Below are 14,837 nucleotides of genomic sequence, written 5' to 3'. Positions count from 1 at the left end.
ACAGCATACTTCTAACAACTTTTATATAAAGTACAGAAGATTTAAGAGTCAAACCCATAAAGACTTTCCTTCTTGATTCCTATAGGCTTAGTTTCTGAATATGGTTTTTGATATATAAAGCTACACATCCACTTCTATCTTCCCAGTCTTTCTAGAACAGTGTACTGTATATGCCCTAATGTTACCTTCAACTCCATTGTTAGCCACGTTTCTGTGAGTTAATTAATAATTGCCTAGTAATGCGGTAGCTTCTTACTTGTGTATTTTTTCTAAGGCTCACATTATTTACAGTAGGTATAAGCACAATTACCTGGACCTTTTGTTTTCCACTTTAATTCTTTATTTTAATTTGCTCCCCATGTATTGTATTATTTGAAATCATAATTCGGTTACCTACAGTATATGGCCAACGCAGACCTGAGATTTTTAACTATCTTTTGTATACAGTAGTTAATCCTCTGCAGTCCTAGAAATAGAGTGTTGTATGGATTTTTTAATACAGTATAAACTGTAACAAGGTATTTTATTTGTTGAGCAGGACTGTTATAAAAGATGCATGTACAAAAAGATTTGTTCTTATTTCAACATTCAACACTGAAACTAAATCTTATTTAGAAATTAGGAATCTAATTTTTAGTTTTGCATGCTGTGGAGGTGTAATTACATTGCCTTACACAGCAGACAACAAGAAAGCTCATTCATCTTTCTTATTTCTATGAACAGAACAGATGTGAGAGAACCATTACCGAACTGTGATCATATGGTGTACTTGGAATCCAAATCAAGAATTTACCTTTCAAGAAAACAGGCTACGAAGGAATGAGTCAAGATAAATATGGAATCAGTAGACAATGGATGGCAGCATATTAAAGATATTCTGCTTGAAGCACTGAACGGATTAATCCCAGGAGAAAGTAAAAGCCAGAGCCAGCAGCTATATTACCCTGCAGCTCTCAACTTGCAGCCCACTGAAGGTAAGCAGGGTTGAGCCTGGTCAGTACCTGGATGGGGGGAGACTTGGGAAGCTACAGTATGGTTGCTGCTGAAAGTGGTATAAGTGGGACCAGCGGGGGGCGCTCACCCTGTGGTCTGTGTGGGTTCTAATGCCCCAGTACAGTGCCGGGGGACACTATAGGGGGCAGAGCACTGGTTCTGTGGCTAAGGATCTGCGCCTGTGGCTGGAAGGTTGCCGGTTCAAATCCTGTGGCCGGCGGAGGAATCCTACTCAATTGGGCTCCTGAGCAAGGCCCTTAACCCCAACTGCTCCAGGGGCGCTATACAATGGCTGACCTTGCGCTCTGACCCCAAGGTTCTCTCCCTGTCTGTGTCTCTCATGGAGAGCAAGTTGGGGTATGTAAAAAGACAAATCCCTAATGCAAGAAAATGTATGTGGCTAATTAAGTGATCTTATCTTATACTGTAGTGGGCACCATTTTTCGAATGAGACGTTACACCGAGGTCCTGACTTCTCTGTGGTCATTAAAAGTGCCTGGGCATTTCTCGATAAGAGTAAGGATTTATCCCCCTCTGCCTTTACCGTGGCCTCCAAATAGTCCCCATGTATGATTGAGTTGCACTTGCTCTGCAATGGACTGGCACCCCATCCAGGGTGTACACCTGCCTTGCGTTCATTGCTTTCCGGGTAGGCTCCAGCTTCCTACGACACTGTATGGTATAAAGGAGTTTGGCAAATGACATGACATGACATGACATGACATGACATGACATGACATGACATGACATGACATGACATGACATGACATGACATGACATGACATGACATGACATGACATGACATGACATGACATGACATGACATGACATGACATGACATGACATGACATGACATGACATGAAAGTAAAAGCCTATTTAAACTATTGAGAACAATGGAAGGAAGCAGAAAGCACCTAATAAAATTACTTTTAGTGTATCTTGGTGGGGGGGAGGGGTAACTGGTCATCAAGGTGGGTTTTTCCCCCCACTCATCCACTGGTGTAAGAGTAAATAAGATTCAAGTCTCTGAGCTTTCTTCACAGCAAGAGTTCATTCACTAAATTTGAAGATTGGAGCTGTAAGGGAAAAACAGCAAATCTACGCAGTCTAACCTAACTCAAATCTGTTCTCAGAGGAACAGTCTCCAGCTACTAATGGTATTTTGCTATTTGTACTTAAGGAAACAAGATGTTCTTGATATACTGTATACCAATAACTTTCACTGACAACTTTACATGCAAGGTTAACTCAAAAACTATTGTAGATGAGATACTATGCGACTACTGTATATTGTCCTACATGGAAATACAATCCTAGGAGATATAGTAAAAGTAGGACTTGCTTAAGTAGCTTATTACAGCTCTTCAAACAAGCAAAAACAGTAATAGAGAGACAGAGCATATTATGATAAATTTAGCAGTCAGTGGGCATTAAGGAAAATGCATGTTTTTTTATTAAGAACTAGTTAATAGGAAATGCAGTACGGAGAAAGGATGAATGCACTGACTGGGTGATGTATTTACAGAACCCTGTGGTCCTCTGCTATTCCTACTATACCACCGCTCTTTCCACTTCGCATGAGTATTTAGATTGTGGATCGAGACCTGTTTGATCGTGCCTCCCCATTCCCAGCTGGGAGATGCTTTTGTTAGCCGTGATCCACCCAGGTGTAAGGGCTTGGAGGAGTTTTACAAGGCAGTCAGCAAAGGTCTGTGAAGATGCTACTGTATATTTCTTGTACTTGTTCAAAAACCTTTGTAGAATAAGAGGTTTTACTGACGGCTGCTGTATCCTGTGTGGTCTCTGCCCTTACCCTTCTGGACAGGAGTGTTGTTTGACTGTTCCCAAAGGGACTGTTTGAATTACCGGGAGAAGCAGGTCAATGTTTCAAGCTCTCAGCTGATTATGATCTTGTATATCCATTAAACAACAATTTATTTCAGCTGGTTGTTGAACACCTATTGCTAGGTAAGCATTTAATGGCGGCCCTAAGAAGCCTACACTGAGGATTATGCTGCGAAATGACATACAAATTGACGATACTCTACTCCTGAATAAACCAGATCCTACCTTGGTCACTTCTGTGCCATCACAATGCCTGACTGAAGCCTAATCACAGATGCCACAAGACATTTTGCAACTGAATGGTGACAAGACTTGGTTATATTTTTTGGCACATCCTAGCGGATGCAAGATTGGAGCGCTGTCTAAAATGACTAAAATGTATTATGCTTTCTACCCTGCACTGGCTGGCTTTTATGTTTGGAATGCTACTAGGTCTCCAGGGTTCCAGGGTTCCAGGGTTCCAGTTGATCACTTGCATACCTTCCTACAATGAGATTGTGGGTCCTTGCCCAGATGTCACCCAGAATTATTTTAATGCTTTACTTCCCAAGGTCACATGGATGCACGTGTAGCATGCATTAAGCTTGTTTGCCTATTTAACTCCACTTAAACTGGATAAAAATAATGTCTGTCTAGTCCTGCGTGCACCTGTTAACATTAAATGTAGGAATTATTTTAAAATTCAGTTGGTAACATATAAGCCTCCAGTGTACTGGAAATTTTAAAAGATTTAGAGCAGAACACCCAACATCTCTGCACCTCTATTCCATGCTGCTCTGAAAAGCTTTTCCAAAAATGTGTTAGAGACTTTCAGGCCATCACTGTCCTCAGATCTCAGCTCTTCTCTTTTTTCTTTGTGTAAAATGGCTTTCCATAATACTGTACATGTACCTTGTTTTAATGAACTGGCTTTTTATTTTTCTTAACATTGTAGACCTATTTGAGATATTTCTATGACAAATGTTATGAAAGTGTTTCTTAAATTAGAAACCATTAGCAGCACAATGCTCCTTAATTCTGGCTGTGTGATTCTCAATTTGCGGAATTCAAGTAGGATTTTTTGGTGACAGACCTGCTTCTTAGAAATAAACAACCTTCCTTGACTAATGACAGCATGCCTAAAGCCTAAAACCGTAAAAAACTTGAAATCTTCATATTCAAGATACTGTACCTGCTGCTCAAAATTAAGATATGGACATTTATAGATTCTTACAGATTGTTTTTTGAATGGTTCTTCAATTTATTGCAATCAAGGAATGAAAAAATAATCACCCTTTTGACGTTCCTGAATGGCAGGATTTAGATTTAAAAAATAAGAAAATGACAAATGATGCATTTTAAGAGAAAATAACTCTTAAATAAACATTTTAAAAATCAGTATTGCAAAATACCTTCCCATGCGTCCCTTATCAGGAATGAAAACAAGAAATAAGAAAATATACAGAAATAACAGGCTACAAACGATAATTTGCTGCAGAGAAGTGCTGGTTATTAAAATTGCTTGTTTTCTTCTTTTTAAAAAAAGTCAAGATGAAGTTAATAATGAGAAAACCTGGCCAGATGGCTCTGGGCTAGCACTGTTCCTGAGACATTCACTTAGACGCAGCCTTCTACATTAAATTGGATCACACTTCAGTTCACAGCTGATGCACACAGGCTTGGTAAAGTGCATCTTAATTTCACTCATGGAGAGTGTGGCTCACACAAACTGATGTGCCACTTAAAATGCATTTAAACAGTGAATTTAGCAGGAAGGCACCACTTCAGGTTCAGCAGCTTTAAGGAAGCTTGATTTTCCTTCCAAACTGTGTACGTGCCTGCAGTGAATATAGTGCTGAACGCTGATGAATTTAACATGCATTTCAGACTTATGGGTGGTTATGGGTATGGTTAAAAACCATACCACAAATCAATATACTGTATTCAAAAGTCTACAACCTTAAACCTTATCTTGTAAAAGAAATGAAGAATGGAGAGCCCATGTGAATATACAATATACTTTTAGGAGAGGCTGCATTGCTGAAGGTATAAATCAACTTTTACTTCAGTTTGAAAAATTATCACAATTTTGCATCAATAGAAACAAGCACACTTCAGATTCTAACTATATTCAACACAGGATACTGTCTGTGCTCTCCGTCAGCGCGCTCTATGTCAGTAAGGACTACAAACTCACTTATAGGAGGAACAAAACAGCTTACTTTACATAGTCTAGAAAGGACTTATTCAACTATTGTTGAAAGTAAAAATAGTTAGGCATAGCATTTTCTGAAACAGAAGATGTGCTGTCATGCTGCCATATTGAATGGCTATGCTGACATGCAGTACAATTTCAGATATTAAACACAACAAAAGTCTGTATTAAACTACTTCCTGTAGTAAGAAAAGACTCAACAAAATCCACTTCAAAATCTTCCAACATAGTTGAGGCTAAAGAGATTTATTGTTTTTCAAAACACGTTTATCTTCTGCAAGCCTTCATGCCTCTTAGTGTCATATCTGGGGAGCTCAATATCATTAGTATCCACTAGTGTACAGTTTTAACACTGGCCTGGATCTTTTAGTCTTCAACAACATCATGTCACACTAGATGAAATTACCCATGGATTACAGCAACTCAAAGAAAAATCAGAAATGATTTATGTTAGCCTAAAGAGGTAAGTGGGAACTATTCTGAACTGGTAAAATTACTTTGTCATTGTAGAGACTGAAGTCCTCATTTTAATAATTTTAATACTTTATTAATATTTTATTCACATTTTAAAATCCAGAGACAAACAGGACTATACTAAATAAAAGTACAACTTTACAAAACATTCTGTAAGCCCATATCTTCTGGGAGGAAATTATAAAACAAGTTGGATCATGTTGTTTTTTCATGTGCACAGCAGACTCATTGGATCATTATAAAAACAAAACATCAGCTCCATGGTTGCCATCTAATTTTAAAGTGAAAAATGCTTTTTCTTCAGTATACTATGGTAGTAGTATATCAGTACTTGTTTTGACTTCAGCCACTATATTTTTTTTTATTTAAATATAGTTTATACAAAATGCTACTTTGTTCATCCAGCAAGCCAATAGCTCTCTCTGTTCTCTGAAGTTACTTTGTTCTCCGACATTAAGGCAGGCTTAGTTCTGCAACACGACAAGAGAAAACTTTCTAGACAAAAGGGGAAACATCAAACTGGAATCATGAACATGCAGCACAAACTTGGAATAGGATTCAATTTTCTTCAGCAACATTTAGCTGCACTGAAAAACTAATTTGATAGTCTCTTAATCACTTGGAGCACCAGACAAGGAGAGGAGCGTAAATAACCCTTTGGCATCTCTTACTTAAATCACCCTCTACTCATATCAGAAAAGGAACAGAACATGGCAGATATTCATATGCTGACATTAAAGACATGTTTATCTAAAATTTGTTGAGTTCTAGCTACTCAGGGAAGACTTCCGCTGTTGAGTCTCTAAAAGGACTTTGCCACAGAGAAGAATATTATAGGTCTCACCAGTCCGGGTGTTACTTCAGCTACGGACAATAGACAAATCTATTGGAGTGGGCATAGAAAATATGTATATAATAATTATAATAATAATATAGTGCTTTTCTGGAAGAACCACTCAAAGTGCTTCACAGATAATCGGGTCTCCCCTCCACCAAAACCAATGTGCAGGCCCACCTGGATGATGTGACGGTAGCCATTGTGCACGAGTATGCTCCCCACACCAGCTATCATGTCAGTGTGGAGGAGAACAGAATGATAAAGACAATTCATAGATGGCAATTATTAGGAGGCCATTATAGGTCTCCTAATCTCAAAATAGGCACAGGCATTGTTATTTACTTTTCGTAAAGCAATGTAGCAATAAGATTATTTAATTCTATAGTTTGACCTAAAGACAACTTTAGGTTCCTGAAAATGGTAGCTGACATACTGTTAGTTAAAAAAATGCAGTTCACCCCTCTAATACAAACTTTGCAGAAAAGAAAGTGACAAACATGATTCCTCTAAAACGTGCACAACTAAGAACAACAAGAACTCCCTTTTCAACAGCACTAGGAGGAGGACAGCTGTAGTTATGACTCATAAGACTACAATCTCAGGCACCAACATTACACAGATGAGAAAAGGAAACATTTAACCTTAAAACCCACAGTTAACGACAGGGCCTAATCTATACATTGGTAACATAATCACATAGAGATAAAGTATGATCCATATCTGCCAGGTTTGCCTATGCAAATGTGCATATTAATGTTAAATGGAAATGGATTGCTTCACTCTGCACAAGGGAATGCCCATTAGATTGTACATCATGTTTTAAATTCGGATTTATTAGATCATACATCAGAAGGCCTATATCTAACTTTGCAAGATGCTTTTGCTAATTCACTTATTTTCAACGTATATAGAAACAAGGTGAACAAAGTTTCAACAACAAGGTGAACACCTGCAATCACTACGAACAAAACAATCGTGCAGACTCTGGCATTTTACTCCAATGACATCTTACTCTGAAAAATCTAGCCATTTTGCCAACCATCCTTTGATCCTGAGAGTGTCAGGGAACAAAGCTTTACTTGGATAATGGATTGTCAGCCATGGAGTGATGCCTAGGGAAGCCCTTAGTTCTGTCGACTACACGGAGGAGATCTCTTTACTGAGGACAATAAACCACTGAGGATGTACCTGATGGTTGGATCCTAACCTCCAAACACTATCTCAGAAATACCTGCAGGAAGACAGCTTATTAAACAGCATGTTCATTACATCAAAACACAGCCTCTTGAAGCAGGGGTGTTTTTACACTCCTGAGAACCCAGGAACGTAGCCTTTCCATAACAGGATCCTATACAAGACAAGCACTGCTTGCTGTTCAGGATAAACTCAAGACAGGCATTATATGGCTTCTTTTCATGACACGCCGATCCTATAAATGCAGGAATCTTTCTGTATCCTTATAGTTCTTAGCATTCTAACAAGGCGATTCATTTTGAAATGAGGAAAATGAATTGTGAATTAGGCCTGTGATAGCTGGGAGGAAACCCTATCAAGCCCAACAATGGATGCAGAAATGGTGGACTAAAGGCATTATCAGAAAGGCTCTGGGTCAGAATTGATCTTTTCAACCATTTCATGGCACACTTCCAACGTGGCTCACCTCACCAGAATGCGAACGGCCTTGTTGGTGCTGCCTCCTGTTTCTCTCAGCTCAGGGTTGGAGTGAGTGTTGGGTCCGTCTAGATATCACTGCTGGTGGGAGAGACAGCTGCAGTGAAATTGCCTCCGTTTGATCCAGCTCTCCTGTGTCATTTTGCCACTCCCTGCCATAGAAATCCTGCTGAATGTGGTCTAGTCTTGAGTCACCTTTGCCACGATATTATCCATTGTACGGAGAGAGCCTTACACACATCCTTCCCTCAGTGCTGCTCTGTTTGGAGAATGTTTTCAGCTCCGAAGAGTTGCCAGTTCCTGCAAAAAGACACATGAAACATTTGAAAACTTCTCATGTGGTAAATGGCATTCCACACAAATGTAGCTGTAGGAAAACACCACCACACAATACAGTTTTTGACTCAGCTGACTGATTTCAAACCAAAAATAAGTTGTGTCCAAATTTACAGTTTTACCCTTGGGCGGCAATGAGTTATTCAGAAATTATGTTTTTTCAGGTCTTAATTATCTGCAATACTTCAGTGCTGAAATATGGGGACCAGAAAGCACACCCCCCAAAAAAGGAAAATGAACAGAATGCAGCACAGAATACAATAAAAACAAAAAATGAAATAAGTAAATACAGAAACAAGGAATCACATTAATTGCTTAATTTGTTTGGAGATCTGTGGTGGAGTTTTTTTTAGCTCCCTCTTGTAAAGAATGATATCTCCTTAACATCTTCTGAACAAAAAGAATAATTATTCTAGATGAAAGGTAGGAAAGATGGCAAAATAAATGATTGAGCGGAAGCTTTGAACCTCAGTCTTCCGTTTTGTTTTAAAATTCCATCCTTTAGCAAAAGCCCTCCCATGACCTCTTTCTAACCACTCACTTCTGTGAGTTTAATTATCCAGCAAACCGTTCCAGGTGAGATCTGCATTTCATTGATGGGTACAAGAATTATTTCTTAATTGGAGATTTAACATGGAAATTTAAAAAAGCTTATTACTTATGAAATAGTTCTATGTACTGTATATTCTACAGTTACAAATTATGCAGATTAAGAGAGAATTCATAAGAGAATTACCTACTTTACACGAGCAAGATACTAGTCTCCTCTACAATCAGCTCTTAAGTGTAACTTGCCTAAAACAGAACAGTGGAGTAAGCTAAAGATGAGACTGCTACATTTACACAGGTCTCTTTTAGGATACCTGTGAGAGGACTTAGGATCAAGTAACCCCAAGAAATTCTAAAGTTCGGCAGCATCCAGAGGTTGACCTGCAGAGACTCAGAGATCTAGAGTGAACACAAACTGGCCTTTTGTTGGCTTGAAAAAAAGAGATGTTGCATAGCAACATTCTCTATTGTAGTGAAATGTCATCAGATTAGAAACGGGAAATAAGAGGTGTTGTTCAAAACAAAAGGAAAGAGATGCAAGCAGCATTTTTTGTAAGGCGAGTGTTTTACTGTTAAAGTATATTATACTGCTGATTGATATATTAGTAAATATAGTTAACATAGTACTGTAGATCAGATCTAGGTTTCAGATACCTTCACTAAAACTTCGTGAGAATAAATTTTTAATTCCTGTCCCAGAGTAAAGCATTTTAACAAGACATATTCGATATACTGTTATTCGATATTGGTGCAGATGAAACCCTGACAATTTAACAAGGTTAGGCTTTGTACTCAAGCAAATGAGAATTAGGTCAACTGGACTAGTGCCCTGCAATCGCTTTCCAAGGAAATGTAAAAAGTGTGCTTGTTTATGCTTTACGTCTTCATAGTTTTGATTCTATAATTACTTACCTATTTTACCTTAAAAAAAAATAAGAACCCAGAGGTTCTTCTAAAAGTGCTTGGAGCACTTTAATTTTCCATTACTGGTCATACACCAGCGAACGTAGTGCTTTGTCATTGTTGAAAGCCACTCAGAGAGGTGTATTGATTTGGAGTTTTGATCTTCCATTTTCCATATGTATCCATAAGTGGTCAAATTTATCAACTGAGAACAGTCAAGCTCATTTTACACAGCATAAAATGCTGCGGCTACTTTCAATTACATTTTGACCTTTTCACCCTCAACTGTAAACTTGAGCTAGAAAATATCACCATGGGAGCCAACCATATATATTCAAATATAAACCTGACAGGGCATAACACAGAAATTCAAGTTTATAGATCTTGGGACTAGAGCTACTGTATATTTATACTCTGAAGACAAGCAGTAATGAGCTACAAAGCAAGTGGAACAAACTTGAGAATTAGCTCATTTTACATCATTTCTGACAGCAAGAACAATTATCTATCCGCTTCAATTCAAACATCTTAGTTTCATGCTCAGGTAAGGGAAAGGCAAGAACAATAAAAGGTCAAAAGAAACCCCAGCAGGAAAAATAAAATAATTATATTTTGTTAACTTCCAAATTGATAATTGATTCAAGGGAATATTCTAAAAATATAAAAGATAAGATAATATTTATTTCAAATGATAGTTATGGTGAAGGCCTGCTATTCCTTCAGAAATTTCACACCAATAACCTTGATCAGAGACATACGGTAGGACCACAGGATACCACCCGTGGCCTTCATGATCTGTTGTGATTAATGTACCACTAACACTCTCTGTTGCCTGGAGTGGAAGGGAGTGGAGGCATTGGGCCTGGGATCCCCAGAGGTTCTCAAATGGGAATTGTTCTTTCCTATCCTCCATGCCCAGATGGCCAGCTGTTATTTTAACTGTAATAGAAAGCATTTTATAGTATACGGTTTCAAAAGGTATTATACAGTAAGAAACAGAAGACAGATTGTCTTAGATCTGCGTGCTTCAAATACATTTTTTTATCTTTTAACCATGTGGGGTACAGAATATATATAAAAAACAATTTGTACAGTCTGAAAAGAGAGACAATGATAAAAAAATCAGACTTATCAGGTCTCAAACCCCTTATTTGGTTGCCAATCGGTGGAACCTATCTGCATTATACACAAAATTATTACCTGTTTATCAATTATACCTCTAGCAATCTGGTTTTAAACATTTCTATCTAGGTCAATTTCAATGAAAGACAAAAATAAAAATAGTGTTATACTTAAAGAGTGGAAGTTGTATTTGCCTACAGGCACAATTCCCAAATTACAGTACTATCAATAATCAGGTACAATGAATTGGTCTCCTGGAGCTAAAATATCATTTGATTCCTTGAATCTGTAAAGTGATTTTCATTTTAAAAGATCCCTAAAGTTCTTATACACATAAGTGATAAAACTGGTGATTCAGCACCAGCCCCATAACATCAGCAGATCAGGTGGAGAAATTGTTTCACCCATTTAATTAAGAGGATACTGTCAAATTCTGGAAGCCCCAAGTCAAATTTAGCCACTGGAGTTACATACTTGACCTTGAAAACATTGTTATGAGATCTTCAGTGATCAAGAGTACTTGGATTTTGTAGTATTATTTTGCATTAATTGTAAGATGGATGACTAAAATGTAAGTAGCTAGTGGAAAAACATGAATGGTGATGGTCAGATGTTATTTCTTAGCTTGAAGAATGTTTTTAATAGCCTTATTAATTCCTTAAGTTCTGTCAGTTTCCCTGAATGTGTTCCTTTTTGTATTTCTTGGATTTTAGAAAATGAATTTTCTTTAAAAAAACAAAGTAGCACTCCCAGTAATTTCCATTTATGAGTGCTATGAAATGTCTTTTTATGACTCCTTGGATATAATTGGGATAATTTGCTGCTGTGTATTTCCATGAATAAAAGATAATACTGGGTACGTTTCTTAAAAGATCATAGATTTTTTATAAGGACTACATATTTGTAACAGATGTAAAAAGACAGAAGTTCTGCTGCTTTTGGGTTGCTAGCCCTCAGGACAGTATACCTTAGATTTTCAAAGGGGTGGTTCTTGTACATGATGATGTGCATTGAAGAACTGTCCATAAAAATACTAACAGCTTACTTTTTGACCATGGAAATCACGAGACACATCCAAACAGTGCCTCAGGGGAAAAATCCTGACTCACCAGCATAAAAGGGATTCATCAAATCTTATTATTAACCCCTCATAAAAACAAGTTGCTTTTATTTTGCAATATAAGTGGTTTAGCGTGAACATTTAGGTTGATAAGTGTTATTTTCATTAATAGTATTTTCAAACGAAATTTAATTTGCAAAAGCGAGCACAGATGCTTCTGTTCTTACACCTGGCACCGTATTTAGAAATGACAGTATAGGCCCTAGATGTTAGGAATAGTAGTAATGGCTGGTGAGATCTAGAATTGTGCTATCAAAGAAAAGGGGTAAAGGAGAAACCTATTATGTTCTTCATTTGTCCTGTCATATTGCTCTGAAAATCCTGGCCCAGTTGTGGCCTAAATAAATCTCCTACACATCACAGACACAGGTCCTCCCTTTAGGAGAGGACTCAATAAGCACATGCCAATTGTATTTTCCAAAGACATACATAAACAGCTCTAACTAAAGGAAGCAGACAAGATGCATTTCAATTAAAGGAACTACCACCCACACCACTGCCAATACAGAAACTTCTCAAGGCTGTGCACACATCAACAAAAAGCTGCTATTTAAGAACCTACAGTAACCAGCCTCAAAACAAAGCATGCTTTCACAGGAAATACTCAGAATTATGAACAATGGGATAAACAGATTATCTAGTAAACATGAATGCCAGTAGATACTGTATAAAATCTACTCTATGATTAACAGTGATTGTTGCACCATTTTCACAAGAGATACTGTATATAGCAAAGCAAGAAACTTACACTCATTATCATGGTGACAGAGGCTGGAGAGCAGACTCTGTCACATACAGTTGTGATAAAAAGTTTTTAAACTCTCTTAGAAATTATATTAAACCTATTTCTCAATAAAGATACGACAATGTAAAATGTTTGTTTGTTAGATAAGACCGTCTTTATTTATTATTATGACTTACTTGAAGATCAGATCACATTTTAGGAGCCATTCATGCAGACATCCAGATAATTCCAAAGGGTTCACAAACGTTTTCTTACACCTGTAACTCATGGGCTGCTATTGTAGTTTGCACCATGAAACATTAGGCAATTGTGACCTTAATTCATTAGAAGCATACAACCAACCACATTCCAGCTCCACCTGGTGGGCTGGAACTGCCAGGTATCGTCATCTTGACGAATCACAGCAGCCCTTGGGCTTTGCCAGATTCCTGCGGGCTTGCAGGATTAACAAAGAGGGCTGCATCTGACCTTCATCAGATGCACAAGCTCTGCTGTTGCCTCCATGTGTCTTCTGGAGGATGAGGATAATCTTTAAATCTTACTTCTGCTTTCACTAGGGTTGTAGTGAGCTAATTTAATGAAGGGATGGCAATTTCACATTCTGATGAGAAAAAATATTTTCCTATTAGAGCAATCAGTTCCCAAACTTTTTGAAAAGAAACTGACACTGTTAAAAAACTGTGTACATACATACTGCATGTGAACGAGCTCTGCATCCTTGAAAGGCGATAAAGAAAAAATGGCTAGAATTAGTCATATTTTACAAAGTTGAAGACTTTAATGTCTAAGGGAAAATAATAATAATAATAATAATAATAATAATAATAATAATAATAATAATAATAATAATAGCTTACACTTATGTAGCGCTTTTCTGGACACTCCACTCAAAGCGCTTTTACAGGTTACGGGGACTCCCCTCCACCACCACCAATGTGCAGCATCCACTCTCTCCAAATTAACATACAGTATGTTATTTAAATAAAATATATATAGAAAGTCTACTGAATCCAATGAACAGTTATGTACTGTACTTAAAAGTAGATTATTCAAAACTGATCAATTTAATTAACTACATAATTTACCCATACCTGAATCATCCTATCAGGCAGTGAGATACTATAGATGCTTATCTTCTATAGCTAAGCAGGCTCAATCACAAAATTCTAGTCATTAAGCCATTTATGCTATTAAAAGCAGGAAATCAATTAAATTTACTCTTATCAATAACTCACTCGCATGAGTTACTGTATTTCAGAAAAAAAACTCATTTTGCTTGAATGGCACCAAAAAGAAGTAATGCATTCAAGATCTTATTTTGAGAACAAATAGTATACTTCTTTCTTCCCATATCAATCTCCTATTGAGTATAATCTGCTATTTAAGGTATAAGAATTTTCATTATTTGAGTAAAATGAAGTTTAATATAAAGTATTAAATTGTGCATCAGCGTCCCACCATCCACCAGCTGTAATTGTACTGTAATTTCTTGTCAGGATGATCACAGGTGAGAGTCAGATACCGCATGAAGTCATGGTAGCCCATCTACACCAAATCATTGCAAATTCAGGAACATACCAAGATTGTAAAGCTTCCTGTTATCAGCACTGATTGTGAGACCATGCTGGCCCAGTGGCATCTGGCATGAAAAGCACATACTGTAGTAAGTACTGGCGACAGTGACTGACATTTGTGACTCACGGGCTTTGTATTTGGCATTTCTTGGCCAAACTGATGTCATATACAACCCAAACAGACAACTTTCCAAGAGCTCAATAGACCGACAGAATGGCAGGATGGCTGCTGAGCAGACTTGTGTTTATCAATTCCCATCACAAGTGGAAATAGTGACATTACACAAAAATTACATCTGTGCAAGGCTAGGTCTGCTTCCACTCAGCTCTGCTCAAGTTTTTTGCTGCTTTATAATCTTTACAAACTATTTTCTTTTGTGAACTGTTTAATATAACCTTAGCACAGCTCTTTGCCAATATAATTGTAACTTTATGGCAAAGAATTCTTTGGACTAATTATAATGGGATATGGG

General features: G+C 37.5%; 1 protein-coding gene across 3 annotated transcripts in view; it reads right to left on the bottom strand.

Moving 5' to 3' along the window:
- lrrc7 (leucine rich repeat containing 7) overlaps window positions 1–14,837 on the bottom strand; it is a 308,839-nt gene that overhangs the window by 224,581 nt on the left and 69,421 nt on the right. For all 3 annotated transcript variants that reach the window (XM_088599029.1, XM_088599032.1, XM_088599030.1), the window contains exon 2: window positions 8,005–8,315. The gene's annotated coding sequence lies outside the window, so the exon portion shown is untranslated. The remainder of the gene's footprint in view (window positions 1–8,004; window positions 8,316–14,837) is intronic.

Source organism: Lepisosteus platostomus, chromosome 11 (genome assembly GCF_059453375.1).
Source record: "Lepisosteus platostomus isolate fLepPlt1 chromosome 11, fLepPlt1.hap1, whole genome shotgun sequence".
Classification (NCBI taxonomy): Eukaryota; Metazoa; Chordata; class Actinopteri; order Semionotiformes; family Lepisosteidae; genus Lepisosteus; species Lepisosteus platostomus.
Note: the sequence above shows the minus strand (reverse complement) of the source record. Positions and strands in the feature narration are given on the sequence as shown.